We start from the raw sequence: 13050 nt of genomic DNA on the forward strand, positions 1-13050 counted from the left end.
TGCACGGCTTGAGGAAATGAACAACCAAAACTTCACTTCCCCCAGCTGGGTGACACCCAAACTGCAGGGAGAAGAAACACCACTCAGCTCTGGTGCCTCTGAAGCAGGACATGGGAGCTCCGGGGAGCTGGGAGGTGAAGGGAGGTGAAGGGAGGTGAAGGGAGGTGAAGGGAGGTGAAGGGAGGTGAAGGGAGGGCCCACCCTGACCACCGCCACCTTCCAGGTGCTCCCAGCTCATCAGGGGGAGGCAGGAATGTGCACCCTCCTTCCTGCCCCACCTCTGGATGCTTCTCCTCACTCGGTTTAGGAATTTTGTCTCTGTCTTCCCCATGGGCCTGGGGGCTTTGAAAGGTTTCCCTGACCCCCCAGGGTCTATCCTGAGTTGCAGTAGGGATGGCCCAAGGAGAGGGACGGAAACAGCAGGGTAGACAGGATACCTGGACAGTCTTAGGTGGAGGAACCACCCGGCGGGGGAGGTGACCCAGCCACGTGGATTCCACGGGCGGCCCCCAGAGGGAGCAGGGCCTCCGCAGGCTGAGACCCACGGGAGTCTGGGCGGGGGCGGGGGGGTTGGCAGTGGCCTCCCCCCAACTCCAAGACACAGTCTCCTTGGCAGAAATGGAGGTTGGGCCAGACCAGCAAAAACCCCTCCTGTTTTCTGCGATCCCATTGTGTGCTGGGGGGCTGGAGACCTGGGTGGGTGCTGGACCAGAGCCCAACAGGCCTCCCTGCCTCTCTGCCTCAACCTCCCCTGGGAGTCGATCACCTGAAGAGGACCAAGACCAGACCTAGGAGCCTCTTGAAGCTGGAGCTCACCTTTGCTTGAACACGAGGGACGGCCAGGCCTGCTGCCCCTGTAAAGACAAGCCAGGTGCCCCTCCAGAAGCTCCAGAGCCTCAGCTGAGGGCACCACCTGCCCAGTTCTTGCCCTGATGCCAAAGACAGCCCACCCACCCCCAAAGCAGGAAGTAATGAAAGTTGAAATTCAGAAGCATCCAGAAACCATCACGTGCACCTTTGCTGGCAGCCCAGGCACCTTTGCTGGCAGAAACCATCATGTGCACCCTCCACCACCCTGCAGGACAGGTGGGGAAGGAAGCTGAAGCACAGGGAAGAGGAGGGGATGGGAGGAGTCCTGGAGGAGCTGGTGCTCAGCCAGGCAGGAAATGCATGAGCTTCCCGCCTTGGGCTGGTGCCAGGAAAGAGGGTCGTGAGCAGCAGAAACACAGACTCTGGAAGCCTGGAGCTTCTGAACCCCTCAGATGTCTGCCTTGAGGCCACAACAAAAGAGGCCGCCAGGGTTATAATTATCACCAAAAGAGGGCAAAGGGAAGCAAGTTTTCACTGGGGCTTGCAAGGTGCAGATGCTCTGCTTCCTGCTTCTGGATCAGCTCCAGTGAAACCATGCCTCTGTGGACCCATTTCACAGATGACAACTCCGAGGCCAGGCAGGAAACAGCACAAGCCATGGATGAGCAGTATTTGAACCCGAGGCCCGCCCAACACGTGCAGCCTCCCATTGGGACCAGCCCCTTGTCACTCCCTTTCTCCCTGCCCACCCCCCCAGGTCACCCCTCATCCCGGGACCCTCATACCCACTTGGTTCAAGGTCCCCAAAACAGGGAGGCCTTTCCTGACCGCCTCCTAGAAACCGCTTCTCCACCCCAATCCCCTTCATCTGACTTGCCATGAGGACTTACTCATTTCTTTACTGTCTGACTTCCCTCACTAGAATGTAATTCTACAAGGGCAGGGACCACGTTGGCATAGTTCATCTTTGCATTTCATCCGAGGACCTAGAGACCTGTGCCTGGCACATAGAAAAAGTTCAATAAACATTTGTGGAATGATGCAGGATTTAGTTGATTGATTCAACAATGGCTATAGAGTGCTTACTGGGTGCCCGACACTGCACTAGACCTGGGGATAGAGAGTCCGAGCATAGCAGAGCCCCTGTCCCCCAGCAGCTCACATTTGGATGGGGGAGACATCTCAAATGGAGCTAGTGAGGTCAGGGATGGGAAGTAACGTGGTCACAAGGACACGGGTGCCATCTGGGCCAGGACGTCCTCAGAGATGCTGTGACATAACTCGGGAGGAGTGAGCCCAGTGAGGAGCTAGGGAAGGATGCTCAAGCAGGAAATAGCAGATGCAAAGGCCCTGGGGCAGAAGCAAGCTCAGTGTCCGAGGACCCTTGCAAGCCAGCATTAGCCATGCAGAGAGTAGGGTTTCCCACGGTGACTGATTATCACACCAGGGCCAGCCCAGCTCAGACAACCAGAATCCATGGGGCTCTGGCCCATCTCTCATCCATACCTAGGTCGGCCCTCCATGGCAGAGGGCTCCACCTTGGCCCACCTGTGCCTAATTCCCCTCCTTTGTCCTCCCATAAACCTAAACGTGTCTTCACCCTATCTCTAAACATTAGCCAAACCCAACCTGTGGCTTCAGCTCCCCAACCTGTGGCTTCAGCCCAGCCAGGACTGTCCCCAACTCCTGACAGCCTGCCTGGCCTCCCTGATTCTCCTCAACCCCAACTTTGCCCCAACTACACGTCCCTTCAATCCCAATTCTAACCCCAAACCCCGCCTTGCCCTAGAATTTTTAGGCCACCCCAACCCAACCCAGCCTTCAAGCCCTCCTGCAACACCCTGCGTCAGCTCTTCTCCCCCACCCCCATCCAGAGCCCCCAGCCCGCCATCTGCAGCATCTGCTTCTTCTGCAGACCTGGCCAGGGGCAATCCCCGTGCACCCGCCGCGCACGTAGGCAGTGTCTGAGTGCTCAGCCGGGGTCTCATTCAGCTCAGGTCACAGCACACGTGCTGGTGGCCCTCGGCTGGTGACCGGCTCCTCTGGGCCTCAGAGGCTCCTCTGGACATGGGCTTCCCCAGCTGAGCACCTTGGAAAACCTCCACATCACTGGACAGATAAGAGGCCCTGCCCAAGGTTAGGACGATCTTGTATAATCACCCCCGGCTGTACTGGTCAGCCTGGACCATCGTAACAAATACAACAGACCAAGAGTCTTACAGATGTTTATTGTCTCCCAGTCCTGGCGGCTGGAAGTTCAAGATGAAGGTGTCGGCAGGGCTGTTCCTCCCGAGGCCTCTCTCCTTGTGTGCAGACGGCTGTCTTCTCCCTGTGTCCTCACATCCCTCTGTGTGTGTCTGTGTCCTGATCTCCTTTTCTTATAAAGACACCAATCACACTGGATCAGGACCCACCCTATCGACCCCACTTTAACTCAGTTACCTCTTTAAAGACACCCTCTGCATGGGCCGCTGACTCCCTGCCTGTCTCCATCACCTTTGGGGATTCCTTGTCTCACTGCTTTTCTGCCTCCCCAGTGAGGGGCAGCCCAAGAACAGGAGGGACCGGGCCTTGTCCTTGGCCATCATATGCCTGGGGCCTGGCACTCGGACCACACATGTATGTTTACAGAGGAGAGAGGGTCCAAGGGAGCTCGGAGGACCCGCGCTTCCCAGCACCTGCCCTGGGCCAGCGGCTCCATCCCCTCATCACACTGGCTTCTCTCCGCCCACTTCCCAGTGACTGGGGCTTGTGAGGCTCAGAACCCATTCCCTGAGGTGTTCAGCCTAGACCCTGACCCTGACGGGCACCTCCGAAGCCCCTGCCCTTTCCGCCGCGTCACGCCTGCAGTCTGGGTTGGGCCATTGCGTCCACTTCCCAGGGCTGCCGTAGCAGATAGCCACGCAGTGGGTGACAGAAAAGGACAGAAATCTGTATTTGCACGACCACGCTCATAGCAGCGTGAGCCGCAGTAGCCAAAGGGTGGAAGCTAAAGTGCCCATCAATGGATAAACGGATAAAAAAAATGTTGTCCATCCATACAATGGAATATTATTCAGCCTTAGAAAGGAAGTTCTAACACAGGTACAACCTAGATGAACCTTGAGGACCAGTGAGATAGGCCAGTCACAACAGGACAAATACTGTATGATCCCACTTATATGAGGGACCTGGAGTAGTAAATCCATAGAGGCAGAAAGTAGAATGGGGGGGTGCCAGGGCTGGGGGGAGGGGGAAGTGGGGAGTTATTGCTTAATGGGGGCAGAGTTTCCTTTTTGCAAGATGAAAAGGGTTCTGGAGGTGGATGGCCACCCTCTCGTACAGCTGCCTCAGCCTGGTGAAACCTGGCACGTGACCCAGCCATTAAGCAGACTCCTTTTTAAAAATTTTATTTATTTTATTTTATTTTTTGCGGCACGCGGGCTTCTCACTGTTGTGGCCTCTCCCGTTGCGAAGGACAGGCTCTGGACGCGCAGGCTCAGCGGCCATGGCTCACGGGCCCAGCCGCTCTGCGGCATGTGGGACCTTGCCAGACCGGGGCATGAACCCGTGTCCCCTGCATCGGCAGGCGGACTCTCAACCACTGCGCCACCAGGGAAGCCCAAGCAGACTGCTCTTTTTACACCTGTCACATGTCTTCCTGGGACCCAATTCTGGGGACACAGCCTACGTTGTAAGGAGATTACATACTGAAGGGAACCACCTCCTCCAGGAAGCCTCCCTGACTGTACCCCAAACTCCAGGTGTGCCTCATTTCACCCTCACACCTCCACGTCATCCCTTTTCATCTAACGACAGACAGGAGTCCAGAACCTACCACATATCCTGCACGTTCTGGGCACTGGATCCAGCCGAGAACAGGTGAGAGAGAAATACTATAACCAGACAGACAACACAGGTGGAATGAGGAGCATTTAATGCTACTGAACTGTACACTTAGAAATGGTAGATTTTATGGAGAACCCACCAGGACCTACTGTACAACACAGGGAACTCTGCTCAATATTATGTAACAACCTAAATGGGAAAAAATTTTGAAAAAGAATAGATACATGTGTATGTATAACTGATTCACTTTGCTGTACACCTTAAACTAACACAGCACTGTTAATCATCTATACTCCAATATAAAATAAAAAGTTTTTTTAAAAAAGGTAAATTTTATGTTATATGTATTCTGATGGTCAAGGAATCCAAGGCCAGAGAAGGTGAACAAGCTGCCCCGAGCCACACAGCCTGAAGGGAGTGGAGCCAGAACTCAAAGCACTCCTGCCACGTGCATAGGGCTTACCTGGCTGCAGCCGGGACCGGGACCAAGTCCCCACCAACAGCGTCTGCCAGGCCGGGCTGTCAAGGCTGCCCACCTGCCTCTCCCCTCCCTCCAGCCGGGCCCCCCAGCACAGCAACACTGCCTGAAGCTCAGCCTGTGTCTTCTCATCTGAGCCGTAGGGTTTTGCTGGGAGCCATACCCCTCCTGCCACCAACCTCAAGCAAAAGACCAGCCAGGTGTGCCGCTGGGCTGTTCTGCCTCTGTTTATGTGATATTAACGCCCATTCCCGTAGCCAACCCCAGATACTCTCATAGGCTCTGCCAGGTTCGGAGGGAACTGCCAGCGGGTGGAGAGCAAGATAAGATATGTAAGTCCTAACTGGCTGTGACCTTTCTTTTTTCTCCAAAAACCACTTGCTTAAGAAAAATCTCAGCCATCATAAATCACCATCGCTGGGGAGCACGTGAGCTGGACCTGCAAGCTCAGGCGCATTCATCATGGTTTCAGGGACTGTGACAGCCAGCTCGCATTTGAATTTGCAAATTGGAGCCCTTTCCCCTCTGCCACCACCCTTCCTTTAGCACAGAAAATCTCTTCAGTTGGAGTCCCCTTCTCCCCAGCCTGTAGCGTGCCTTCTCATATTTCAAGTAGCTCAGACATCACCTCCTCCAGAAAGCCCAATCTCCATCTCTCATCAGGGCTCCCCTCGGGCCAAACCCTGCTCCCACCTGGCCCTGGCCGCCCCGGTTCTACCTGTAGGCCAGGTTGCAGTGCAATAACAGGGCCGATAGTGTCTGGAGAGGCTCCCTTCGCATTGGGACAGGCCCTACTGTGTGCTGGGCTCTGCCCTGCGGGGCCATCCCGGGAGGGAAGACGCAGCCCTGGCATCAGGGAGTCCACATCTGTATGGCTGTCTGGCACAAAGGTAGGAATCGCACATATAGCCACTTATTCATTTATCCAGTGAGCACCTACTATGTGCCGACACAGCAGGGAGCAAAGGGCAGGGCTGGTCCCTGCCCCGTGGAGCTCACTGCACACCTTCCAATGTCGAAGCACAGCCACAGTGTGAGAACCTAGGAGAGGGAGCAGGCTCCAGGAGGGGCTCTGATGGGGGCCCAGCCGAGCCTGCAGGGCAAGAGGCAGGCGGAACAGCACAGCAGCCAGTGGGAACAGCACAGGCAAATGCCCCATGAAGCGGGGAAGCAGGCCGGACTGGGGGGTGAGGAGGACAAAGGCTTGGAGCTCAGGCTGCCTGTGAAGGTGGCAGAAGCGGGAAGGAGCCTGGCAGACCAGTGTGAAAGCAGTTTGTCTCTATTCCAAGAGCAGGGAGAAGTTGCTAGGGTATCTGGTTTTTATTGTTCTGTTTTGGGGTTTTTTTAGGAAGGAGGTGTGGTCAGCTTCACAGTGTGAACTGTGAGAGCCGTTTAGGGGTAAACTTGACAAGGCGAGGTGGTGGGTCAGGGGCCTTCCGGACTCCAGGCTCACAGGAAGGGGGGCCTTTCCGAGGTGGGAGCACGGAGAGCAGGGCAAGGAAAGGGGGCGGGAGGGCAGTTGTGACTTGAATGAAAGGGCCCATCTCTCTCCCCTCCGGGAGCTCCTGAGTGAGGAATTCTGCAGGGACAAGAGTGTCTCGGGACCCAAGAATCCGCTGCCTCCCTGACTGCTGGGAGGCCTCCTCCAAGTCCTGAGGTCTCCCTGGAGCCCGGTGGGCTGGGCCAAGCCAGGGGACCCTAATACTCCATCCTGACAGCTCCCAACTCACGGACTAGGGGCCCAGGTGACAAATGCAGGGGACCCGGCTTGCAGGACACCCGGGAGGGACAGCCCTCAGTGAAGCTGCCTTTGGGGTCCAGGACAATCCCAGGCATTTTGTCCAGCAAAATCTGTTTGCTGGAATCGTCTTAAACGTCTGGAGCTAGGGCCTTTATGAAATCTGCATGCATATTCATGCAAATCGCACCACCCCCAGATCAGCTGGAGGAAAGTGTCGCTGCCTCATCCTTCTTCCCTTGAGGGCGGGAGGAGGGTCAGCTCCACCGGAGCAGCCGTGAAGATGTAGGACCAGGAAAGACCTCATCCACCCTCACACCCAGCAGATGGGGAAACTGAGGCCAGAGGGAGCGGTGGACCCGCGTGTCCAGGCAGAGCTGGATGGAAACTGCCAGGCCAAGGCTTCCTCCTTCCCCTGAGAGAGTGGACAAGGCCCCCTCTGTCAGGCCTCCAAGCAGGAAGGTCTAGAATTCTCGCAGGAAGGAGGAGCTTCTGGCAGAGGCTGCGAGATGCCTCTGAGAAGAAACAGTAATAATATTTGCTCTTAAATCAACTCCCTGGGGCCACAGCCAACAATACCCTCCCCAAATAAAAGCCAGCTCTAAAAATAAAGCATCCCCCAGCCCCTGCATAGATTAAATGTCACCTCCAGGCAGCAGAGGAATGGGGAATCTTCCTTTAGGGCGCTGACAGGGCGCGCACCCCTGCTGTAGGTGACCGCCGGAGACTCCCCCTGCCCCGCGCCCGCTCTGGACGGGATCTGTGCGGGTGTTTAGTTGCCTTGAGTCTCTTCCCCACAAGCAAGCCGGCAGATCCCAGCAGACCCGCTGCTCAGATGATGAAACTGAGGCTCGGGGACGTTAAGGGTTCACAGGGAACACATGCAGGGCGAGGCCGGAACCCAGGTCCCACGGAGGGTGTGCGCAGCCTTGAGTCTGTCTCTCTGAGTTCCAGGGAGCGTGTGTTCTGCGGGCCGGTCCCCCACTACCTGAAGACACAGGCCTGTAGGTGGCACGCGAGCTCTCCCCGTGTGCTGGCCTTGTGTGAGGCCTAAGTCCCCTCTCTAGGGCAGGGCTCCAAGCGCAGGACCCGCAGCCAGACAACACGGGGCCACATGCTGGCTCTTCCACTGCGAGGCCTCGGGCTCCGTCTGTAAAAGGGGGTGGAAGCAGGGCTATGTGCACTAGGCAGTCGTGACCAGTTGGTGAGTTGGGACCTGGCACATTAGTGCTAGAAAGAGCCGCTTAGGCAGAAGAGCTCCGAAAACGCAGGCTGTGGCGGCCACCAGCACTCCTGTGGGTGAGAGAACAGGCCAGCCAAGCCACCAGCACTGGCCTCCGAGGCTCTCCCCTTCCACGCTCTCCAGGCCGCTTTCGGAAGCCTGCCCACATCCCCCTCCCAACACGCTGCTTTCCAACCGGCCTCAGGGCATGAATGGGGACAAAGAGAGACTGAGAAGGGTGGCCCAGGCCAGGCCAGGCTGAGCCCCGTCTCGGCAAGCTGGGCTCTTGCAAGCCCCTCCCCCGTGTCCTCCGCTCACCCCCACCCCGACCGCAGCCAGGCAGACCCTGCTAAAACCACAGTCACATCCTGCCCTGCCCGGGGCCTCCTCCCCTCACTGAGGTCCTCCCACATGGACAAGCCTTCTTGATGTCAGTGACTGATGCCTCCAGGGCCGTCCTGCGGTGGTGTCTGTGGATGGACACACACGTGCCCCACCCCCTTGCCCTTGCTCAAGCTGGTCCCTCAGCCTGCAGTGCCCTCTCCCACCTTACAAACTCCCCCAGCGCTGGAACCCTGCCGGGTGCCTGGGACAGGGTGCTGTCTCCAGCGTGCTCCCACGACCTGGGGTCCCCTCCCCAGCCTGCACCTCCCTGCATGGAGCCCTCTGGGGACAGCTGGGGTCTCCTGGAGGACCAGGCCTGGCACCCGGGAGCAGCAATGCCCACGTGGCCACGGGCACAGGCTTCAATCTTCACAGCCCCTCCTCCATCCACCCACGGGTGTAGCCATGCGGTGTGGCCACTGCGGGACCTGCCCGCTCCCAGTGGGAGATGACATGGCACCTCCCCAGCCCCGATGATTAATGATGTGCTGGGTCCCCAGGGTTCCGAGAGGAGGTCGCCATGGAGGCGGCAAGGCTTCCTGGGTAGAGGGAGAGAATCAGATTTATGAAACGGTGAGAAGACAGCAGAACAGCAGACTCCCGGAAGGTGTGAGCCCTGTGGGTCTCACCACCCCACCGGGGCTGGTGTGAAAGGACAGACAAGCCGTCTCTGCAGGGAGGTGGCAGCGGCCAATCCCAGAGCCTCTTGGGGCTGTGAGAAAACAGAGCTGCAGGTGGAGGTGTGGGAACAGGAGGACAGCGGATCCCTGGGACTCACACACACACTGGGAGGCAGGCACTGGCCTCAGAAACACACGTCAGCTGAGCCGATCAACACACACAAACACATGCCTGGGGTGAGGAACTCAGGCCCTGAGTGGGAGGCGGGGGAAGGAGGATGCAGAATAGGTGGGGGGCGGGACTCACCCCCCACCCCGGGCAAAAGGCCAAAACTCAGCCCGGGTCAGCCAGGGCTGAAGCATCCCCTTCACGGGATCCTGTGAAGATTCCAGTCTTGCTAAGACAGGGAGATGGGAAAGTGGGGTGAACCCCTGGGAGGAGGGGGTGAGAGCAGCCACACCTTCATCAGGCTGGGACGGGGGCTGGGGTGTCTCCAGAGGAGAGGGGCTGGGGTGCCCCCGGAGGAGGGGGCTTGGATTGCCAGCATGGAGAACAGCACTGAGTCTCTGGCAGTCCACTGTTGCTCCTGCAGAGACAAGGCTGTGGGCACCCGCTGGACCTCTGCAGCCCAGGTCCCTGAGAGAGGCAGCCTCAAGGACAAGAGGTGGCTGAGGGAGGGGCCCGCCAGCACTGACAGCGGGGACACAGGAAAAAGGGTGGCCACAGGGATGGCGCCCGTCAGTGCCCCGCCAGCACCAGCTCAGCCCGCTGCCCGTGGAGGACGACTGTTATTTCACACCTGTGATCCCTAGTCCGAACTCTGGGGCCAGAAGGAAAGTGAATACGGCATGTTTTCGATTTTAGAAAAGAAACGCGGGCTGGCCCTTCTATCATAGCAGCCCAGCGGGCACACACACTGACGGCTCTGCAGCAAAACCCAGGAGTGTTCACACCCTGGGCTGAGACAGGGCCCCCAGCGCATGGCTCAGGTCACGTGGCCACCAAACCAAGCACACAGAGGCCTGTCTTCTGCACACTTGGAATTCACGTTGCAGGTAAGGGGCTGTGGACTTGCACGCCTACTTTGCAGATGGGGAAACAGGGAGCAGAACCCTGCGGCAATGCGCACGCTCACTGAGCACCTGCCACGTCCACGTTCCCACAGGAGTGCCCGGGGGCCTCCCACGGGCCGGGCTGCGGGCTGAGCGAGGGCTGGACAAGAACTAAGGCACGCCCGGCTCTCAGGACTCTGCTTCTGCCGGTGGAGACGCCTCCAGCTCAGGCGGTCAAGTGCCCAGGGATCGAGATGCCCATCCACACACCCACACGTGTGCCCCCAAACACAAACCCCTAAACTAGGGCTCCAATGCCAAATTACAGCGGGGCCCTGAATCAACCCTGATTTTTTAGGAGGTTGAAATGCTCAGGACTTCAGTTTGCCAGCAGCTGAGGAGTCAGTAAGCCAGACAGTGGGCAAGATGACCAGCGGGGGTGCCAGGACACGCCTGAGGGTGACATGGCTCTGTCCCGATCAGTAGGTCCTGAGGGCCGGGTCCAGCCCTGGAAGCCACCATCCAAGAGGGAGAGGTCTGTCCAGGGGCATGCGGACGTGGCGGGGGAAGCGTCAGGGCGAAGCACAGTGCGGGGACCAGTGAACACTTGGTGAGTCCCATGGCATCCGCTGTGGGTGACAGGGTGAAGAAGCCGGGCCTGCCCTGCCAACCGTTCGAGGCAGGCACTGAAGCACGTGGTGACAGAGGGAGGCGGGTCCAGCCACCGTCGGCGCAGGGTGCAGAGGGCCAGAGTGGGCTCAGGAGGGGCCGTGCAGCCAGGGCCTCCGAGGGTGGGGGTGGAGGGGAGGACGAGCAACCAGCGTCAGGCTCCACCGACCAGCAAGCGGGCCCCTTGCCATCCGTACTCAGAAAGCAAGGAAATGACCACTGGGCAGGCAGGTGTGGGGACCCACGGCAGACTGGACACAGGTGAGGGCGCATTTAGTACCTGACCCCATGTGCTCCTTCTCTACAGGGGCTGGGATGGGGCTTGGAGACCCAGGTATCAGCACCGTTTGACTGCACACTCACACCCTCCAAACTCCTGTCCCCGCCCACTTAGTGAGTGGGTTACCAAGAGAGCGGCCACGGGCACTCTGGGAAGGGTGGGCACCCCTACCATAGACGTCGGCCGTGTGTAACAGTGCCCACCGCTGGGGCACCCTTACGTGAATAGCTCGGGGTCTGAGAACTTTGGGGGTCGAGCAGCCAGGCCACTGACATCTGCCTCGGCTTAACCATCCTGCATCCTTTTAGATTTCATTTATTAGCAAGCTTCTTGTTGGCAGCCCAAGTACCCTGTCCCAGGAGCACCGTGTCTTGGGGGCCACGCCACCTGCTCCTGCAGGAAGGTGCCGCCTTGGCCTCTGACGTCTGGGACCTTATCGCCCAGAGCTGCATCAGCATCCCCCGCCATTAGCTCCTGCCATCTTCTCCGCGATGCCACACCGGCGCCAGGGCGGTCCTGGTCAGCGTGGAGAGCAGTCTTCAGTCCTGTGCCTCGGCCCCTCCCAGCGTGCCCACCTCCTCGAACCTCGTGATCCCTCCCTCGAGGTTCACCAGGGCAGTTCTGGCGCCTCCACTTCGTTTAACTGGAAGTTTCCAAGGGCCATCCAGGAACACAGGAGTCTGGTCGGGCCAGGGGGTTCAATCCGGCGTCCTGGGAGCGTGTCCCTGATCAGCAGGCCCCCTTCATCCAGTTCCGTGATGCCTCCCCACTTCACCCGGCGTCCCTCCCCAGCCCTGCAGCTGCCCTGGCCGGGCCCTGGGGCTCCTGGGTGTGTCGTCACTTCCTACCCCCAGCAGGCCCGGCACCCCCAGGTGGCCTCCTCTGAGATTCGACCCGACTATGGGTCTGGTGGGCAGCTTCGAGGAGGCCGTCTCCCGAGCACCAGCCCTACCTGGTGCCCCTGAGTAACCTCCTAGCAGGGGGAGGGCGGGGCCTCAGGGGCCTCAGGGGCCTCAGTGCATCATCCAGAAACCCCCCATCGCAGGGCCCGCTCCCTCCCTGTCAGGCCCCAACTGGGCTGCGGGGACCAACGGCCTGAGAATTCGGCCTTCAAGGTGTTAAGCCTCCAAACCCGCTCTGCCCCCGACGCAGGAAATGAGTTTCTCTTCCAATGCTTCCAAGGAGGCCTCTGACCCTCACAGCTCGCTTTAAATTGGTGATTAACAGACCCCAGCCTGTCATTTTCTCTCTTCAGTGCGTCAGGGGCTCTTAGCGACAGCTGCCCAGCTGCTCGGTCCTGGTCCTCGTGGCTATGACACTCCTGGGCTCTCGCACGGGGATGTTGCCTCCTCCAGCTTCCCCCGCACTGGGCCTCCCCCAGCCCAGCACTCCCGCTGCTGTAGCCCGTGGTGGCCGACCCCCTGCCTCAGCGTAGGGACCTGCACCGCCACCGGCAGGCTATGCAGCCACGTCCAGACCCCTCCCTCCCGCCCTGCCAGGCCACTTCCTCGGGCCACTCCTGGTCCCCGTGTCGTGGGGCTGGTTCCCCGGCACCGGGCATTCCTGCAGGAGAGCTCTCGGGAGAGGCGCGTGAAGGGGGCAGGACGGGGCAGGAGGGAGGGCGAGACCCGCGGCGGCCTGAGCCCTCGGAGCTCGGGGCTGTGCGTGGCTCCCGTGTGGGTTCCGTCTGGACGCGGAGGGCCTGCCTTCCGTCCGCCTGCGTCGGTTGGTCGGGGGGACGGTCTTCACGCAAGGGGAGCACAGCCTCCCAGATGAGGAGGGGGCCCCGTAGGGGGAGAGGAGGGAGGCGTGGGCAGTGGTGCTCTGTGCTGGGCGGGGCGCCGGCTCTGCGAGGGGGGGATGGAGGCTCGAGGGGGAAGTCGCATCACTGCGGCCCCGGGGGAGCCAGGTCAGAACGGGTTCCTGAAGCTCCTATGGTCCAGTACCTCCCTTGATGCTGGGAACGGA

Source organism: Mesoplodon mirus (genome assembly GCF_964341445.2).
Source record: "Mesoplodon mirus genome assembly, chromosome: 16".
NCBI classification, from domain to species: domain Eukaryota; kingdom Metazoa; phylum Chordata; class Mammalia; order Artiodactyla; family Ziphiidae; genus Mesoplodon; species Mesoplodon mirus.